This window comes from Engraulis encrasicolus, unplaced genomic scaffold (assembly GCF_034702125.1).
Source record: "Engraulis encrasicolus isolate BLACKSEA-1 unplaced genomic scaffold, IST_EnEncr_1.0 scaffold_58_np1212, whole genome shotgun sequence".
NCBI lineage: Eukaryota > Metazoa > Chordata > Actinopteri > Clupeiformes > Engraulidae > Engraulis > Engraulis encrasicolus.
The window spans coordinates 434,190-456,300 of NW_026945906.1; the positions used below are offsets into that span (position 1 = coordinate 434,190).

Below are 22,111 nucleotides of genomic sequence, written 5' to 3' on the forward strand. Positions count from 1 at the left end.
CACCCCTGACGCCACCAGGGGCCGCACCTGAGCGCCCAATCTCTGTGTGACTATCTATGACTTATGATAGGCCCAGCCACTATGGACCTTACACATCTAAGAATCCTGGTCCTAACCTACGTTGACCTTATGACTCTACGTTCTCTGTCTATCTCTTCTTCCTCTGCCTTCCTGCTTTTTCTGCCTCTCCTCTATACCTCTCCTTTTAAATCTATCTCTCCTCTCCTTTTAATTCTATCTCTAACAATGTTTTTTCCCATTTGTTAAGCACTTTGAGTTACATGCCTTGTATGACACAGTGCTATACAAATACAATTATTATTATTATTATTATTATCTCCTGAGAATTTTGGAGGCTCAACCATGGACCAATCACTCTTCATGGACACACAGCTCAGCACTGGAGAGGATGGTCTCTTATACCACATGGGACTGGAGAACACACACATATGGACTAGTAATAAGATATTGTTGAACATGACATCAAAGGTGTAGAGTGGAAGTCATCAGAGCACATTTGTCTCAAAACACATTTTGCTGTTAAATACCCAAACAAAGGTACCATGATAAGTTCCATGTAAACCCTAACAAAACAAACCGCCCGGCAAACTTCCCAACAAACTTCCCAACAAACCTAGGGTGTTATGTCACGGCAAAACAGAAACGTCATTTGTGCATAGTATGTGGATTTAGAGGCCAATGTAGCCTATCTTTTATACACACCTCTGACCAGCAGGAATATGGTTCTTTTGCATGGATATTCAACAGCAAAATGTGGTTTGACACAAATGTGCTCTGGTAACTTCCACACACTCTACTCCTTTGATGTCACGTTTTAAACCATTTCTTATTATTAGTTCATGTATGTGTGTGTGTTCCAGCCTGATGCAGCATAAGAGACCATCATCTCCAGTGCCGAGCTGTGTGTCTATGAGGAGTGACAGGTCAAAGAATGAGCCTCCAAGATTCTCAGAAGATATTCCTTCTGGTCAGAGGTGTGTATCAAATACAGGCTACAATGGCTTCTAAATCCACCTACTATGCACAAATGACGTTTCTGTTTTGCCGTGACATAACACCCTAGGTTTGTTGGGAAGTTTGTTGGGTAGTTTGTTGGGCGTTTTGTTTTGTTAGGGTTTACATGGAACTTGACATTGTTCTTTTGCTTGGATATTCAACAGCAAAATGTGGTTTGACACAAATGTGCTCTGGTAACTTCCACACACACTACTCCTTTGATGTCACGTTTTAAACAATTTCTTATGACTAGTTAATGTATGTGTGTGTGTGTTCCAGCCCAATGCAGCATAACAGACAAAGATATTGTTTAAAACATAATATCAAAGGAGTAGAGTGTGTCGAAGTTACCAGAGCACATTTGTGCCAAAACACATTTTGCTGTTAAATACTCAAACAAAAGTACCATGTCAAGTTCCATATAAACCCTAAAAAAACAAAACGCCAAAGTCATTTGTGCATAGTAGGTGGATTTAGAAACCAGTGTAGCTTGTATTTGATACACACCTCTGACCACAAGGAATATCCTCTGAGAATCTTGGAGGCTCATTCTTGGACAGGTCACTCTTCATGGACACATAGCTCGGCACTGGAGAGGATGGTCTGTTATGCTGCATTGGGCTGGAACACACACACACATACATTAACTAGTCATAAGAAATTGTTTAAAACGTGACATCAAAGGAGTAGTGTGTGTGGAAGTTACCAGAGCACATTTGGTCTCAAAACACATTTTGCTGTTAAATACCCAAACAAAGGTACCATGATAAGTTCCATGTAAACCCTCAAAAAACAAACCGCCCGGCAAACTTCCCAACAAACCTAGGGTGTTATGTCACGGCAAAACAGACAAATATTTTGTGCATAGTAGGTGGATTTAGGAGCCAAAGCAGCCAGTATTTGATACACACCTCTGACCAGCAGGAACATCTTCTGAGAATTTTGGAGGTTCAGCCTTGGACCAGTCACTCTTCAAGGACACACAACTCGGCACTGGAGAGGATGATCTCTTATACTGCATCAGGCTGGAACACACACACATACATGAACTAATAATGAGAAATTGTTTAAAACGTGACATCAAAGGAGTAGAGTGTGTGGAAGTCATCAGAGCACATTTGTGTCAAACCACATTTTGCTATTGAATATCCAAACAAAACTACCATTTTAAGTTCCATGTAAACCCTTAAAAAAACTGTCCAAAAACCACACAACTTTGTGCATACTGGATGGATTTAGACGCTGGTGCAGCCTGCATTTGATACACAAACACACACACACACACCCACCCACACACACACACACACACACACACACACACACACACACACACACACACACACACACACACACACACACACACACACACACACACACACACACACACACACAGTAACTAATAAGATATTGTTTAAAACATGACATCAGAAGAGTAGAGTGCGCAGAGTTACCAGAGCACATTTGTTTCAAACACATTTTGCGGTTAAATATCCGTACAAAAGAACCATGTCAAGTTCCATGTAAACCCTCAAAAAACAAACCGCCCGGCAAACTTCCCAACAAACCTAGGGTGTTATGTCACGGCAAAAAATACAAGTTATTTGTGCATAGTATGTGGATTAAGAGGTCAATATAGCCTGTATTTGATACACACCTCTGACCAGCAGGAACATCTTCTGAGAATTTTGGAGGTTCAGCCTTTGAACAGTCACTCTTCATGGACACACAACTCGGCACTGGAGAGGATGATCTCTTATACTGCATGGGGCTGGAACACACACACACATATTAACTAATAAGATATTTCTTAAACATGACATCAAAGGAGTAGAGTGTGCAGAGTTACCAGAGCACATTTGTTTCAAACACATTTTGCGGTTAAATATCCGTATAAAAGAGCCATGTCAAGTTCCATGTAAACCCTCAAAAAACAAACCGCCCGGCAAACTTCCCAACAAACCTAGGGTGTTATGTCACGGCAAAACAGACAAATATTTTGTGCATAGTAGGTGGATTTAGAAGTCAATGTAGCCTGTATTTGATACACACCTCTGACCAGCAGGAACATCTTCTGAGACTTTTGGAGGCTCAGCCATGGACCAGTCACTCTTCATGGACACACAGCTCAGCACTGGAGAGGATGGTCTCTTGTGATGCATGAGACTGGAACACACACACACACACAAACTAATAATAAGAAATTGTTCAAAACATGACATCAAAGGAGTAGAGTGTGTGGAAATCATCAGAGCACATTTGTGTCAAAACACATTTTGCTGTTAAATACCCAAACAAAAGCACCATTTTAAGTTCCATGTAAACCCAAAAAAACCTGTCAAAAAACCACACAATGCATACTGGATGGATTTAGACGCTGGTGCAGCCTGCATTTGATACACAAACACACACACACACACACACACACACACACACACACACACACACACACACACACACACACACACACACACACACACACACACACACACACACACACACACACACACACACACACACACACACACACACATTAAATAATACGATATTGTTTAAAACATGACATCAAAAGCGTAGAGTGTGCAGAGTTACCAGAGTACATTTGTTTCAAACACATTTCGCGGTTAAATATCCAATAGGCGGCGGGCCAGAAATCCTATCTTGCAAGTTTGTCGGAGTGATCAGGTGGCAACTTGGTTTTTGCTCATATATATCCATCAGAGTGCATAAATCAATATTCTAAGTGTTGCCATCGTCAAAAGTTGCACATTCATATAAAAAACTAAGTTTGAAATTGCGATTTTTGGTAATGTAGGAATGTAATTAAAATGTACCTCTTCAACAAGAAAAGTGTCACCAAATAAATTTGAAGTGATCCACAAGAGCAAAACTTCACATATAAGTGTGTATTATGCCTATCAATATTTCTTTATGGGTGTAATGGCAGTCAGGCATAGCGCCACCATGTGGTAGGTAATTGAACTGCTTGAAATACACTGCAGCTACTGTTTATTCCATATAGGAAAATGTGGTGAAGTTGTTGTGTAGATTCTATTAAACATGGCCAATGAGTGAAATGGCAGTCAAGCATAGCGCCACCATTTGGTAGGCGATTGAACTGCTTGAAATGCACTGCAGCTCCTGTTAATTCCATATAGGAAAAAGTGGTGAAGTTGATGTGTAGATTCTATTACACATGGCCTACTTTGCGAATGGTTTGTTGATGTCTTGTAAAATAAGGAAATTGTGTGGTGACAAACGTACCACAGGTAAACCGTTAATTGTTAATTCAACATTCATTGTGAATGATAATTTGCAGATCATGGCTGATTGTAATTATGAACACAAAACACATAATCACAACTTAATTACTGTCTGTTGCCTTTGCATGACTCTTTCACTCAAGACTGATAGGCACAAGGTAGAATACAGTAGGCCTAATTGCCAATTATGGGCCAAAGGTTTTCACAAAATTGAAAAAGACAAAATTCTCAATATTTTAAGTAAGACTCTATTATTAGTTGTGTAGTATTATTATGATTTATAATTATAGTAGAGTAGAGTAGAGTAACATTTATTGATCCCGAAGGAAATGTAGGTGTCTAGTAGCATACATACAAAAATAAATAAATAGATTATTTCACATTAAACATTCAGATATAAAAAAAGTCTCTCATTGCAATAGTTGTTACTGATTGTTGAAGGAGGGGTGGGAGGGGGATGGAATGGGGGCATGGCCCGGGGGGGGGGGGGGGGGGGGGGGGTATGCAGTCCAGTCACCCATAACAATCTCATTCATTGTGTTGTTCTGAGTTGTTGAGTTAAATAGGTGGATGGCCCTGGGGACAAAGGACTTACGCAGCCTGTCAGTCTTGCAGGGAATGGCGAGGAATCTGTGGCTGAACAGACTTCGCTGGTTGGCAAAGACTGAGTGCAAGGGGTGATGGTCATTGTCCATTATAGAGCCCAATGTCCTCTTTTCAGCTGTGGTACTAAGAGCCTCCAGTTCTGTACCAACAACAGAGCCTGCTTTCCTCACTAGCTTGTCCAGACGTCCAGCATCCCTCCTCCTAATGCTCCCGCCCCAGCATGCCACAGCATAAGAAAGTACACTAGCCATGACAGACTGGTAAAACATCTGGAGGAGTCTGTTGCAGACGTTAAATGATTTAAGCTTCCTCAGAAAGTAAAGCCTGCTCTGTCCTTTCTTGTAGACTGCATGTGAATTAACTGACCAGTCCAGTTTACTATCAAGATGTACCCCCAGATATTTGTAGGTGCAGACTGTCTCCACTGTCTCCCCCTCAATAGAGACAGGCACGAGGGGTGGGGTTGTTCGCCGACAATTATGATAATTATGCAAATATAAAAATATAAATCCAAGGTGGTCACAATTTTTCAACATGGCTACCCTCTCCACTTGTAAAAAAGGCCTGGAATAGGTGCAATCATGCAATTTGGCACAAAATGTTAATCAGAATCCACTCTTTGAAAAAAGGGTGCTGGCCTCAGGGAATTCCAAGATGGCAACCTTCCACCAATGACTCCTTAGCCTATATTAACTGATTTGCAGTACAATTATTTTAAGACAAAACAATCTGATCACTATCCTATCATACAGTCTGACCAAAAAGATCTGCTATTTTTGCACAATGGCATTTTTAGAGCAAGACAACATAAACATTAGAAGTGTAGTGATATAACAAAATCTCAAAAAGAACTGTGTAAGGCTGGACAGTGGACAAATAAGACATGTAGCATTTGCACCCGTCTGAGCCATTCTCTACTCTCTGTAATGGGAGACCCAATTACCCAGAACACTTTCAATTTGTTTCCTATCCCCAGTCAGCTGGAATTTCTAACTAGTCTTGGCCTTATCATCAGATATATTCCAAAAAACTTTGAACAGCCTCATTTCCCATACTCCGACAAGTTAAGTGGAGTGTACTGACTACTCATTGGTGCTTTGATGCATTGGTGGCTTTTAAATTCCACTGAGGAAATTGGCAAAGGTGTTGTTATCCAAATTGACAAGTTGGGGGAACCCACAGCTATTTTCTTATTAACTACACAGCATTTACAGTCCTTCCATTTGGGCCAAGTTGTACAGTAGGTAAGGACATTGGAATGATTGGCATGATGCTGTGCTGGAAACATGAGACCCTACATCTCAGATAGAATTGATTATCTTTGACCAAGTCAACTTTGAAGATGTTGAGATTTTCCTGAGTAAGTTGGGAGCTGTATATCTTTTGCCGTCTGCATCAGACTTGGTACAACCAAAACTCTCTCTGAATGAGATAGGACTACATGGTCCTAGGAGGAAGCCAATAGCCACATCTTTTCCCATGCCAAATTATGGTAAGGCAGATCGCCGAACCACGTCTGTGTAATAATAAAAGAAAGTTAATGCATGGAGTGACCTTTTCTTACTTTTCCCTGCCAAATTATACCAATGGCAATTTTCTCCACTCAAGTCTAGATGCGCAACATCTAAGGCTGATGTGTGGCCAAACCCAGAGCCTTCAATTCATTGTCATCCACAAACTTTACAACACAATTGCACAAGAGAAGGCCTAATACATGCTGTTCTGCCATGCTTTTACATGCTGTGACATGGTCACAGCCTTCAAAACCAATGATAAAGTAAAGTAGTGGAATGAGAGATTCAGCACTGCAGATTGTATGAGTGATGCGAGCCATTAACTATTTTGCAGAAAGGCCATGTGAAGACATCCCTCCAACAGCAGCAGCACTGATACAACACACTACATAATATGCAACAACACACTACATAATATGCAACAAATCAAGCAGAGTGCCTGTGGGTTTTGAAGCATATGCCAACCAGAACTCAGAGAAATTAAATCCAACTGACGGGAGAAGATTGGCAAAGAATGATCAGGGCAGCCATTGCAAAGAGTAGTAAAAGTTCGTTAAGTGTGGCAGGTGCACATGCCTCAGGCTTGGTCTTATATGCATAGTCTAGTGAAGTTGCACATGTGAAGTACAGTTCTGCTTAATCCTTTTACTTAAGTCCTGTCAAGATTTTGACATTAAATTGTGCAGTTTTAGTATTTGTGACTGATGTTTTTGAATGAGAAATCACATATCCTTTTCAGACTGTAACATGTAGCCTATACAGTATTGTTCTTCAGTCATTTGTTGATTTCATTGAAGTAATTGCATATATTTTAGTTTGCATTAGTAATTGTTGGTGGAGGGGATGGCATCTCGAAACGTGTGAACAATGTTGTTGTTTCAAAGAGTATATTCTAATGAACAAGGGTGCGAAATTGCATGCCAAAATTTCATTATGTGAACAGTTCTTGGTCTTCTGAGGTGGGTGGCCATCTTGAAAAATGGTGGCCACTTAGGATTCTTTTGGTGGCCATCACACTTTTTAAAAGGGTGTATTCTATAGAACATTTGTGCCAAATTGAATGTTTGCATCACTAAGTGAACGATTCTTTGCCTTATTTATAAGTGGAGAGGGTGGCCATATTGAAAACGGTGGCCATCTGGATTTTATCAATGGTCAATGCTCTTCTTTCAAAAGTGGATTGTAAGTAACATTTGCAGTATTTCATGCTATCATAATTAAAGCTATTCGTGGCCTCATTATAAGTGCAGAGAGTGGCCATCTTAAAATATGGACGCCAGCTTGGATTTTCTGCGCGGCCAAGGGCATTTTTAAAAAGAGTGCACAATAATGAACATTTGTGCCAAATCTATACGTGTACTTTTCTGTGCACTTACCGGTATATACAGTAAATAAGGTAAAAACCGAAGTAGCGCCCCCTGTGGTGGCCAAGGGAGCAGGTTTATGCCCTGGCAACAGACAGATTTGAATTCAGCACCCCCAAATTGACCAAGTACACATATTTTTAAGTTGCCACTAAGAGGTCACAGCAACACTCATTTTCCAGATGAGCTAGGATCTGTGGTCCGCAGCCTGTGTCATATTTTGGTGTTTTCTTCCATCTTGAGTCTAGATTGTAATGTATATGTATGTTGTTCGATAATTCAACCAATTAGCTGTCATGTTTAGAGAAAAACATGGCTTGAAGTAAAGAAACAGTCCAAAACCAGCATTTAAGTCAGTTTGAACTAGCCCCCTGCACCCCCCTGCACCCCCCCCACCCCCCCCCCCCCCCCATACTTATAACACCCCCCCCCCCCCCCCCCCCCCCTACCCCACACACACACACACACACACACCAAGTCTTCAGTTTCATGGAAAATGTTGTTACAAAGCAATCTGTACAATGTTATAACTGAACAGGAAAGAAAACTTTAAAACTCTGTTTCTACCCATAAATAAGCAAAAATGAATATAGCGCCCCTTGTGGTGGCCAAACGTGCAGGCTGACGCCGTGGCAACAGGCAGATTTGGATTCAGCACCCCCAAATTGATTAAGAAAACATGTTTTTAAGTTGCCACTAAACGGTCACAACGAAACTCATTTTCTAGATGAGCTATGATTTCTGGCCCGCTGCCTACAAGCAAAAGAACCATGTCAAGTTCCATGTCAACCCTAAAAAAACAAAACGCCCAACACACTACCCAACAAACTTCCCAAGAAACCTGGGGTGATATGTCACGGCAAAACAGAAAAGTCATTTGTGCATAGTAGGTGGATTTAGAAGCCATTGTAGCCTGTATTTGATACACACCCCCAACCAGAAGGAATATTCTCTGAGAATTTTGGAGGCTCAACCATGGACCAGTCACTCTTCATGGACACACAGCTCGGCACTGGAGAGGATGGTCTCTTATACCGCATGGGACTGGAGAACACACACACACAGACCCACCAAGCCCATGGTGACCCTGGTTCGAATCCAGCCTCGGTCATATCCCAGCCCTGCCCCATCTCTCTCGCCACACTCTCTTCCTGTCATACCCTCAACTGTCCTATAAACAATAAAGACACATACGCATGTCCTTTCAAAATACAGTTAAATACATTACATTACACCAGTGGTTCCCAAACATTTTTCTTCATTGGCACCGGAAGCAGGGGTGCAAGGGATGCCGTGCACTAAGCCCCCCACATTTGGGCTTTCATGCCCATGGCGACCCGGGTTCGAATTAGTGTTGCACCGATACCAATACCAGTATCGGCCGGGGCCCCGATACTGCACTAAAATGGTGGTATCGGTATCAGCCGATACCAACAAATAGGGCACCGATACCATTTACAGATGCTCATATGACTATTAAAAACAGCCTTGAACTTAGTTATTTTATATCATATCATAGGTATTTAAAAGGTTTAAAAAGTTCTACTGGAGTAGGCAGCAGCCTGACAAAGCCATAATAGCAATGATGTTACATCCAAGTAGTAGCCTATATAACTTTTCATATATATAAATTTCAAACAGAGTAGTATCGGTATGGTATCGGTATCGGCCGATACTGCACAGTTGGGTATCGGGTATCGGTATCTGGGCCAAAAAATGGTATCGGTGCAACACTAGTTTGAATACAGCCTTAGTCATTTCCCATGCCTGCCCCATCTCTCTCTCCACACTTTTATCCAAAGTATGTAACTTACAGTTATTCTTATAACTTGCAGTAATAACAGGGTATTGGTGACAGTTCCTGGAGCAATGTGGGGTTAGGCACCTCAGCCATGGAGTGAGCAAGTGGAAGGGTGGGATTCAAACCTGTACATGTCCAGCTTTGGCTGGGCCCTGGGACAAAGTCCTTTGAAAGGGCCCCCCACCCAATACATACTATGTAATGAGGACCCAATTCCAATACATACTATGTAATGAGGACCTAATTCCAATACATACTATGTAATGAGGACCCAATTCCAATACATACTATGTAATGAGGACCCAATTCCAATACATACTATGTAATGAGGACCCAATTCCAATACATACTATGTAATGAGGACCCAATTCCAATACATACTATGTAATGAGGACCCAATTCCAATACATAGGCCTACTATGTAATGAGGACCCAATTCCAATACACACCCAATTCCAATACATACTATGTAATGAGGACCCAATTCCAATACATACTATGTAATGAGGACCCAATTCCAATACATACTATGTAATGAGGACCCAATTCCAATACATACTATGTAATGAGGACCCAATTCCAATACATACTATGTAATGAGGACCCAATTCCAATACATACTATGTAATGAGGACCCAATTCTCGGCCTCCTCTCTCACTGGGCCCGGGACAACTAACCTGCCCAGGTGACCAGTCGACTTACCCCACATGTCCATGGCATATCTTGTTGTTGTTGTTGTTGATGATAATAATAATAATAATAATAATAATAATAATAATAATAATAATAATAATAAGCTTAATAATCCTGGTCTTACCCCACATGTCCATGGATGTCTTCTTCTGGACTGGATCCTTTTCCAGGGCTGCCCTGCACATCTCCCTCTAGGGGAACCTCCATCTTCAGCTACTCCTCTGGAAGACAGAAACATCATCATCACACACCACATCAGGGCTTGACATTAACTGTTGCACTCACCAGCCACTGTGGCTAGTGATTTTCCTGAGTCATGAGCCGTTCACCTATTTTAGTAGCCACAAATCTGCTATTGTTTTTTTTAATTCTTTATCGATACTCTACATCTAACCTCTGAAGATGTGATGCTAAAGCAAGATGAGTACATATCTTTGTACATAGAAATTGAGTAACTGAGCCTTTTCTTGAACTTATATACAAACAATTACACAAGGGGCAAACAACAGAATATACTAGGTACTCTGACATGTCATACTAAGGAATAAGCTACCTGCCAAATTGGCTACTGAGTCCGACACTGAAATTATTAGTAGCCACAGCCACGTTTTACCAGCATTTTGCTGGTTGGCAGGTGCCAGTGTCAAGCCCTGCACCACGTGCAAATAAACGCCTGAAAACTGCTCACAAAGTACTACAGACTTTGGTGCCGGTGTATTTGTCCACCTTAGGCCTCCTGCTGATGCCTGAACTGATCAGACACACTTGTTTTAAACACACACATAATTGAAGTCATAACACACCAGCAATACATTGTACTATGAGGTGATTTGCACACAAAGCAAAATATGTGTGGGTCATTCCACGCCAAATCTCCGAATCATCCCGCACGACCATCTCAGATTTGGCAGAAAAAAATCAAAGAGGTTCAATATAAAAATGATTTATGCACACGCACATCGAGGGAGGGTAGTTTCATGCCGGAATATGGCCACCTTACAATTAGGCCTATTTTAGACACGGGTCATTCCACGCCAAATCTCTGAATCATCCCGCACGACCATCTCAGATTTGGCAGAAAAAAATCAAGGAGGTTCACAAACGTCCCAATAGGAAAAGTGCAAAATTATAGCTCTCAACTCCTCATAGTTTTGTCATTAAAAATGTTTTTGTCAGGTACCCCCCTGACTCGTTTGGAACAGACTTCTCAGAGAGCCCACTTTCAGAGTGTTGTATCTAAAAAACTACTTTAAGTAGGTCCTTGTGAATTTCAAGGGGTAACATTTGGAACATGCACTTGTGAAATGTGGATTTTCACACATCCTCTTGTCATTTACCACCGTTTTCTGGGGGCTTAAAGTTGCTTGAAAAATTCTCACCTTTGAATTTGTGGGCATCTTTGAAGGACTGTGGTAAGTGCAGATTTAAAGACAGAGGTTTGATATGGACAATGTATGTTCCCAACCATTCTGTGCATGTTGTGTTGAAAGACTGATCTTCTGCGATGAACAGTTTAGAAGATATGAAGTCTTTAAAATGGAAAAACAGAAACTTGGTGCCATCTTTGCCACGTTATTAAAAAAAAATGTCACGACTCACCACCATATTATCAACAGTTTTGTAAAGATTAGATGTCTGTTCTTAACATATCCAAAAACTGGGATGGTATTCTGCCTCATTTGGTCACAGTGATTTTTTAAAAACCCACTGTTGTGTGACTTCCACTGCTCCTATGAAAACCTGATGTTGGGGGGCAACTTTGCCACGCTATACCAAAACAATGACAGCAATTACCACAATGAACTGAACAGTTTTGGAAAGATAGGATGTCTGTTTGTAACATATCCAAAAACTGGGATGGTGTTTTGCATCAATGTCTTGTAATGACTCTTGAAAAACCCCTTTGCTGTTACATCAGCAGCTCCTGTGAAAATGCCTAAGTCATATGAATTACCAGGGGCGGAGCTACAGGGGGACAAGCAGGGCATTTGTCCAGGGCCCTCCTGAATTTGTGGTAGGGGCCATAATCATGACCTTTGCAGACTTTTGGGTGCCAATCTATTTGGGCTGACACTCTGAATGACAGGCAGTTTGACTTGGGCATTTTTGATACAAGAAATGTGACTTGAGTATTTTTGAAGCACAGTCAAGAAACAGTTGAGTGATATATATACCATTATTATTTATTATCTTTTTCTTTTAGCTTTTAGGTAACTACATTTTTTGGTAACTAAATGTCCGTGAATTAAATGTTATGGCCATGTGTTTAACCCTATCCAGACCGGGCTTTTTTGGCATACCTGGGACCGGGGGGGGCTCTTTTGACCCCCCCCTCATAACTTGGGAACCGAATGGAGTATGACCACCAAACTTGGAGGGGATGATCTTCAGCCAAAGATCTATGAATGACATGAGTTTGGTGTCATTATTGGATATTATGACATCATTATGACTTAATTTCCTGATTTTATTGCCCAAAATGTCACCGTAATGTATTTTCCATCTAACTTGGGTAATGCATATCAATTTTGGTTATTATGTGCATCAGACCACTTCAAATGTTCACAAGGGTGTCTGATGCTAATGAAAATGTAAAAAAAATATGAAAAGTGATGATGATGAGACTTAGATCAGTGATTTTTGGGCAGGTGTACCCGTCAGAAAACCGTTGCCATGGCAACAACAAAAATGATAGACCTACTCTTCTGGTATCACATTGTAGTCAACTTCATTTTAGGAAAAGTCACAAAGTTTCGTAGTCATAGCTTTAGTCATTCAAGAGGTACACAACATCAAAGTTGGTGCGGTCCCCCCAGTCTGGATAGGGTTAAACCTCAACACTGTAGGAGTTAACATTTTGCTATTATATTATATTATATATATATATTATACCGTAAAGTAAGTCTTGAATTGCAGTAGTGATAGATTAACTGAATCATTCTGATTTTGTAAAGTAGCATTGTTAACATATAGTCTTGATGCAGGATGTTTGCTGAACTTTATTTCAGCATAGGAAAACTTTATTTCTGCATATGATTTTTTATGCAAATTTCTTTTAGCTGCTAGCAGTTTTCTGTTAGCTGTAAAGATGTTTTCATGTTTTAATTCAACACATTTCAAATTTCCCGTCACGTCTGCATCTTTGCTCTGTTAGTAGAGGTGCATATCACATGATTCAATTCATAGACCTTTGCCATGTACCAATACAATGCGCTAGGTTCCTCGGTCATGGTTAGGACTGGGGCGGGGCCAAGTTCTATGAAGAGGTCACCTTTGTCGTGGTTTTTTTTTGGGGGGTGGGACACTTCTATTATCATGGAGAAGAGAAAAAAACAGTGATGATACACAAGGAGGAGACTGTTCGTAAGGAGGTAACCTGACTAAACAGCTGTCCTGCCCCTCCAATCACCATGACTGAGCTACCCTGAGTATGGTGCTAGACCACTGCAATACTAACTGAGTGTTCATCAAGGAACAACTCTGTCACAGAGCTGAACAATGCAAGCATTAATGTTTGATGTTCTACGTTAAAGGGACAGTTTGGTGAATTTCAACATGCAGTTGTAATGCTCACACTACCCTGGACTTGTCAGTGCCTGAGATTTTTTTTTCTTTTTCTTCAGCCGTTTCCGAGATCCTGGTCATTGTAGTGGGGGCAGCTCTTTGTTTACATTTCAAAAAAACATCCAAAAGGTTATAAAACATCAGCAGACAACTAGCAAACAGCAGTACCTTTTGGGAAAATATTTGGAGTTGGCCTATGTTTCATTTTTTAAAAATGTAAACAAACGCTGCCCCCATTAGAATTGCTCATATCTCGGAAAGGGCTAAGCCGAAAAATGTGGCATCACCAGGTACTGACAAGTCAAGGGTAGCGTCAGCAATACAACTGCATGTTGAAATTGACCAAACTGTCCCTTTAACCCTCATAAGTTTGCATATATGCACATACTTTTATACATGGAGTGAAACACAAATCAAATGTTGGAAAAATAATCACATGATAAGAGGTAATATCTCATAAACAATCCAAAATAATCCACAGCAGGTCTCAGAACTGCATCAAAGTTGTAAACAAGTTATTAAAGATTGTTATGAATTGTAATAAAAAGCAACGAGATGTGGGGATAGTCAGGATGTACTTGTTTTAAGATCTACGGGGATGTTTCATTGATTCAACATTTCATCACTTTATTCCGGTATTTGGTTTTCAGTGCCTAAAGATGAAGTTTACACACGTCTATAACCTTTGATTTACTGAAATGTAGTTACTGAAAAAGCTGAAAAAAACCCTGTCAACAGCCACTTTTACTTTTTTGCTGTATTATATTGAGAGTGTCGAAAATGCTCAAGTCAAATATCTTGTATCAAAAATGTCTGACTCAAATTGCTCAAGTCATTCACAGTGGCGGAACAATTGCACATAGGGCCTCATGGCAAATACTGGTAGATAGGGCCCCCATGTAGCCTGCAAAGATCAGAGCAGGGGCCCCACCTCAATAGAGCAGCAACACAGTGGGTTTACATACAGTGTTGAATCTCGCCCTCAAACCCGTGCCTGCAGTTCACCTAGGGAGCGCTGTCGAGACAGCAGAGCTCATAAGGCTGGCGCTAATAACTGACAATTGTGCTCGCTGTCTGCTGAAACTTGACAATATTACTGTAAGTTCTGAGAAACCAATGTGGATTTCAATGAAATGTACAATAACCTGGGAATTATGTCCTTCTGATTTCCTACAGCGTTGGCATTTATGAGTCAGGCTCCGCTAGCATCTTGCTAACAAAATTGCTTTACGGTCGTCGTGATCACAGCAATGCAGCCGGCCGACCAATCTAAACGCAGTGTGTGAAGCCACTCGTGACGTCATATTGACAATAAAGACGTATTTTACAAAGATCCAGCAAGTTTAAACATTCAAACTAACTGCTGTTTGAAAGGATAATCTATCCTGCCTTTTGGAAAAATAAAATGAAACGATGATACCAATTCTCTCCCAAAGCAATGGCAGCATCGTGGTTGAGCTCCATGCAACCCCATTCATTTCAACAGCCTCTGCGCTCCTTGGCGCTCCTCTGCGCTGTCTGGATGGCGCCACTTAGTGGACAGTACCACCCGGAAAAAGTAGCGAGATTCCTCTCTCGTATTACCCATAAACTCTCTCTGGCAGCAAACTGTAGATGTCACACAGTCGTTTTTACAAGTCCATTTTTAAAAAATGAGACAGAGCACCACCCCAGTTTTTGGATATGTTAAAAACAGACATTGAGTCTTTCTAAAACTGTGAATGTCATAGTGGTGAGTTCTGTCATTTATTTTGTATAACATGGCGAAGATGCCACTAATATCAATTTTTCATAGGAGCTGTGGAAGTCACACGACAGTGTGTTTTTGAAAAATCATTGTGACCAAATGAGGCAGAATACCATCCCAGTTTTTGGATATGTTAAGAACAGACATCTAATCTTTCCAAAACTGTTGATAATATGGTGGTCAGTCGTGACATTTTTTTTAATAACATGACAAAGATGGCACCAAGTTTCAGTTTTTCCATATTAAAGACTTCATATTTTCTAAACTGTTCATCGCAGATGATCAGTCTTTCAACATAACATGCACAGAATGGTTGGGAACATACACTGTCCATATCAAACCTCTGTCTTTAAAACTGGGCTTACCACAGTCCTTCAAAGATGCCCACAAATTCAAAGGTGAGAATTTTTCAAGCAACTTTAAGCCCCCAGAAAACGGTGGTAAATGACAAGAGGATGTGTGAAAATCCACATTTCACAAGTACATGTTCCAAATGTTACCCCTTGAAATTTGTAAGGACGTACTTAAAGCAGTTTTTTAGATACGGCAATCTGAAAGTGGGCTCTCTGAGAAGTCTGTTCCAAACGAGTCAGGGGGGTACCTGACAAAAACATTTTTAATGACAAAACTATGAGGAGTTGAGAGCTATAATTTTGCACTTTTCCTATTGGGACGTTTGTGAACCTCCTTGATTTTTTTCTGCCAAATCTGAGATGGTCGTGCGGGATGATTCGGAGATTTGGCGTGGAATGACCCGTGTCTAAAATAGGCCTAATTGTAAGGTGGCTATATTCCGGCATGGAACTTCCCTCGATGTGCGTGTCCATAAATAATATTTATTTATTTAGGCCTCACAAAGTTGTTTAGAATAGCCTACAGGCCTTGTCATTTATGGATCCTCTGTTCCATTGTATGTCATATACAGTGATGGACAACCTGTATTCATTAGTTTACATTCCAATGTCACATACTCCAATTTCACCTGATTTATTTCTGTACAATTCAACTAGCAGTAGGTGGCTCTACAGATTTCTCAGGTAAATCCAGGTAATTTGGAATGTGGCACTGGAGTATGAAAGTGAAAGTGAAAGCCCATTGGGAAACTCCAACTCCCATTGTCATTGTGACACAGCCCTCCACAGCAAACTACAGTGAACACAAGTGAACACTGCACACAATGAAATTGCATTTATGTTTCAACCGTGCAAGGGGGCAGCCCCCAATGTTGCCCCAAGCGAGCAGTGCGGTGTGACAGTACCGTGCTCAGGGTACCTCTGTCACGGAGGAGGATGGGGGAGAGCCCTGATTAATTACTCCACTCACCAACCTGGCGGGTCAGGAGTTGAACCGGCAACCTTTGGGATACAAGTCTGACGACCTAACTGCTTACCCATGACTGCTAAAAACTAATGGAACCAGGTTGCCCATCACTAAAATGCGACATTGAGACATGTTAAAGGATCTTAATCTTGATATGAAACAGCAGAAAAAAAATTGGACATTGGCTGCATTGACATAAGACATGCAATGCTCTGCTGGAGTTTGGGTCTGCATAACTCCTCTGTCACCTATAATTGCCTTTCATTTTCTTTAGCCTGCCATATTGTTATTCTCACGAACTTGTTCGTTTCATCTAAGCTTCATATAGTAGTTGATTTGCCAAGCAGAAGATTTCTCGCCAGTTATTTCCTGCTCTTTCAAATATCTACAATACACTTGGCAGCGGTGCCTAGTCTGTCCCGACCAATAATCAGGAATTTTCCATAACTCACCGATGGATATCTTTTGCGTTTCGGCATTCGACATGCAAGTGCTCGAATGATTTACTGTCTACTAGCTCCTTCATTTAAAATAGAGAGAGAGAGAGAGAGAGAGAGAGAGAGAGAGAGAGAGAGAGACGGGACACGCGCTAGCATCTGTGCGCCCATGCCATTGTGCGCGATTATGGGGACCCAAGATTAGGGATGGCATGATAAACAATAAATTCTGTCATGTATCAGACAATAGCCCACCTCAAGTGAACCAACGTAAACATCTTCACGTGACTCATCGTTGTGGGTGATTGTATTCTCAAACACTTCAGCTGTGGTTGTGCAAATTGTTTCCAAAGTAGGCCTATTCGTGAATCGCGATTCGGACCACCAGTTAATCACGCACCCTGCGCGGTTATATTTTGTTGTTTCTTTTCCCCTCCATGCCCCTGCATTGTGTTGCTACATCAGGTGCGTACTACTGGCATTCGAGCTTGGCACAAGTGGGAAGCGCAACAGGCTACGGAAAAAGAAAGGTCGTGTTCCCTTCCCTGGCCTTTAAATTGGTGACATTCGAACCAATTCCAATAAAACTGTGTGTTATATTTTACATATAGGAGTTTTAATGATTCAATGACAGAAAAACCGGGTAATTTCCATAACGTGATGAAATATCCCGGGACGCCCAGCAGAACAGGTCGTAGCCTAAAATTATATCCCGAAAAACATGGACGATTGGCCTACGTCGCTAAGGGTATAGGGCCTATACGTGGGCTGCTCAGAAATAAGCAATAGTACGAGACAGAATAGTCTAAGGCCTGTGCTACAGACAGTGGGGATTGGAAAGTTCTCTGACGCCGCAGGGTTTATTACTTCCATAAGCGTTATAGCCTATGCTATCTTGTATTAAAAGGCACAAGTCAAAATGATTTTCCAGATTAGCTAAACTGACGACAAACAGTAGGCCCATTTATGGCGTCCACTCGCTTAGCGTGACTTGGTGAGGTGGCCAAATCACTACACGGCTTTTCTTTCCAAAAAGAGAAACACGTTAAATATAGCCTACTAGACTAGACTAGACTAGACTATACTTACAATTAGACGTGGTTTCGATGTGTGGGGTTAAGCAGGTTATTAAATCCTCAATGCGAAATAGAAGTGCGAAGGTAGGCTACGCTGACCCAAGTCGATGTGAACTTTGCTCTCAGACGCAGGTGAATGAGCAGCGCACCTGTACAACGTAAAATACAGCCAGGCTACGCCCCCCTGACGCAACCCCTTCGGCGGCAGAGCCGTAGTGGCTCTCCAACAGCAGTCCAGTGTGTGTGTGTGTGTGTGTGTGTGTGTGTGTGTGTGTGTGTGTGTGTGTGTGTGTGTGTGTGTGTGTGTGTGTGTGTGTGTGTGCGTGCGTGCGTGCATGTACAGACAGTGAGCGACAAACGTTTTTGATCCCTTGCTGATTTTGTTGATTTGCCCCAAAATAAAGAGATGATCTGTCTATAATGTTAATGATGACATTTATTCTAATATGGAGAGGCAGAATATCAAAAAGAAACTCGAGAAATTAACTCTAAAGAATATTATTACTTGAATTCTATTTCATTGAGGGAAATACTAGCCTATTTTATCCCCTGGCAACTATTAAGAGTTCTGGCACCACAGATCAGATGGGTACTTATCAACCTGTTATCTGAATTGAACACACCTAGTAACCTGCATAAAAGACACGTTGAATCTGCAACAGACCTGAGGTAAATTCAGTGCAAATCCAAATAAATCCAATAACCAATAAACATAGCTGACAACAGAGTTGAATCTGTAAAAGGTGAACAGATATCATATTGTATCGGAAGGGGCTGGCAGTTGTACATAGTATGTGAGTCAAGGCAGATTAGCGAATACTTTTGGCAACATTTGTGATAATAATATAAGTAGCTTTTGTATAGGCCTAGCGCTTTTCTAGACACTCGAAGACACTTTACAGACCACATAACATAAAGACAAAAACACATACAGACTAGAGATGGGATTTATGGCTCTTTGACGGGATCCGGATCTTAGTGGCTCGTTCCTTTTAAAGAGCCGTTCAAAAAACTGGCTCTTTGGGCCCATTTCTAAATTAGTTATTCAGTGTTTAGAATGTAATATTTTGACTCCACCTCAAGGTAACTTTGCCCAAACAACAAATTATTATTCTCCGGCTTCTAAAGACCGTTTTTGCCACTCTTTAAGGCAAACAAGGGACAATTTAATCACTCTGGTCTAGGTCAAGTGCTTAAAATGAATGAAAAATGAACGAAATAACAGTCGAGTGGCTCCCCCAGCTGTGATCTGGTCCCCATCGTTCACTTGAGGGAGTCGTTCAAAAGAACCGGCTCGTTCATGAACGACACACCTCACATACAGGCACCCAAAGACATATAGAGACTCAACATCAATACAAACTAGGGACACAACAAAATAGACGGCTGTGGAAGGTTTATGTCCAGAGGATATGGAGCGTTCACGTTTGGTGGAGAGAAAAGCAAACTCATAGAGTACATCTGATGAGTAGGGTCGTATTTTAAGCAAATTAGCTTGTTTCTACTCGTGGCAAAATATGCAGCAATGGCACAACAATAAAACAGATTATACATAAAGAGTTTCATTGCAAAATGGTGCATGTCCATTTTTGAATATTTTGACATTTTTGTATTGGGCATTCCATTGTATTGCATTGCAAAATGCCTTTTATATAGATTTTAAAAGTATGTGCAATGAAACTCTTCATAGGCTATATATTAGGTCTAAAATGTCCTACGTTTTATTGGCCCTAAACCCCCTTGCATCACATATTGCACAGACACTGTTGGTTGTCTGGGGCCATTTCTATTTCTCTCTACTGGCTGTGCTGTCTAGCGAACACTAGGGGGCAGCATTGTCAAACAAATGGGTTCAGTCCTCAGGGTAAATCCATTGACAGTATATACATCAGGGCTATTCAATTAGAATTTCATCTGGGCCACATTTCGAAACCAAGAAGGGCCACACATTTTCAGACATCACGACCACTGAAATGACACTTAAAATCAGTAGTCCTCAAACAAATTTTAAACATGTTCCTCTAACCAAAGACTTAACCACATTGAATGTGAATGTGTAAGACAAGCAGAAGATTCACAAGCAATAATGTGTTGAACTGCAGTAACAAAACTGAAATGTATACTGCTTCAGTTGGGGGCCATGCCTGGGCCGCATGTGGACTGCATCTGGGCCACATGTGGCCCTCGGGCCTCCAATTGAATAGCCCTGATATACATTCTATTTACTCTCAATGGGTAAGTCACACTGTAGGGCCTACATAGCACACTGGCAACTTTAAGAAAATGAGGACACCAGCCTCTTAGATTAGATGGTTTACACTACTTCTAGGTTAATTTAACCCGGTTTATGAGTGGAGGTGCGAAACGCACACCAGAAACAGAGGTGCTGGCAACCAGAAAATACAATTGTAGAAGGAGAGAGGTGCCGCACACTCACAAGTTAAATAAACAGTTTTTAATGTGACAACGTTTCGGCCTGTCGGCCTTCTTCAGGTCGCGGCACCTCTCTCCTTCTATAATTTAACCTGGTTTACTATTGAGCCAGATTGTTGGAATAAGTTACTCCCGTGGATCACAGCACTGTAGACTATGGATTTACCCCTCCAAGAACACAACATTTCTTTTCAAATATTTTTGGGGACATTTTTTACGATAGTGCAGTGAAGAGTTGGATAGGAAGTGAGTGGGGAGAGAGAGATTTTAGTCCCAGTTAATGCTTTTCTGAATTGAATTATGAGATTATTTCTTATAGCCTATAAAGAATATTTCCTTATAATTTTTAAGCAAATTATCATTCAATCTAGTGTGAGTTGGGAATGATGTCAATTTAACCCGGTTTATGAGTGGAGGTGCGAAACGCACACCAGAAACAGAGGTGCTGGCAACCAGAAAATACAATTGTAGAAGGAGAGAGGTGCCGCACACTCACAAGTTAAATAAACAGTTTTTAATGTGACAACGTTTCGGCCTGTCGGCCTTCTTCAGGTCGCGGCACCTCTCTCCTTCTATAATTTAACCTGGTTTACTATTGAGCCAGATTGTTGGAATAAGTTACTCCCGTGGATCACAGCACTGTAAATCAGTGTTTCCCAACCTTTTTTGTTTCCCGTACCCCCTAAGCCTCTTAGTTGTGCCATGAGTACCCCCTAATTCATTTTCTATATCGCTTTCTCTGTGACTGCTCCATGCATTTGTATAATAATGACACCTTTCCAAGTACCCCCTGCAGTGTGCTTGCGTACCCCTATAGATTACTATGGATTTACCCCTCCAAGAACATGTTTCTTTTCAAATATTTTTGGGGGGCATTTTTTACGATAGTGCAGTGAAGAGTTGTACAGGAAGTGAGTGGGGAGAGAGAGAGACGGGGAAGGGTCGGCCAAGGACCCAGGCCGGAATCGAACCCGGGTCTGCTGCATAGCATTTAGACCATTAGGGTCATTCCACGCCAAATCTCCGAATCATCCCGCACGACCATCTCAGATTTGGCTGAAAAAAATCAAGGAGGTTCACAAACGTCCCAATAGGACAAGTGCAAAATTATAGCTCTCAACTCCTCATAGTTTTGTCATTAAAAATGTTTTTGTCAGGTACCCCCCTGACTCGTTTGGAACAGACTTCTCAGAGAGCCATTAGACCATTAGGCCATTAGAGACACGGTAGGGCCAAAAGACAACATTTCTCAGTGGACAAGATCCTGAACAAAATGAC

At 41.3% G+C, this 22,111-nt stretch overlaps 1 long non-coding RNA gene across 1 annotated transcript in view; it reads right to left on the reverse strand.

The window, feature by feature from the left end:
• LOC134444521 (uncharacterized) overlaps positions 1-18,514 on the reverse strand; it is a 70,292-nt gene extending 51,778 nt beyond the window's left edge. The window contains exons 1-2 of the long non-coding RNA XR_010033989.1: positions 18,414-18,514; positions 10,381-10,477 (exon numbers count right to left, since the gene is read on the reverse strand). This is a non-coding gene — a long non-coding RNA (uncharacterized LOC134444521). The remainder of the gene's footprint in view (positions 1-10,380; positions 10,478-18,413) is intronic.
• Positions 18,515-22,111: the final 3,597 nt, after the last annotated feature.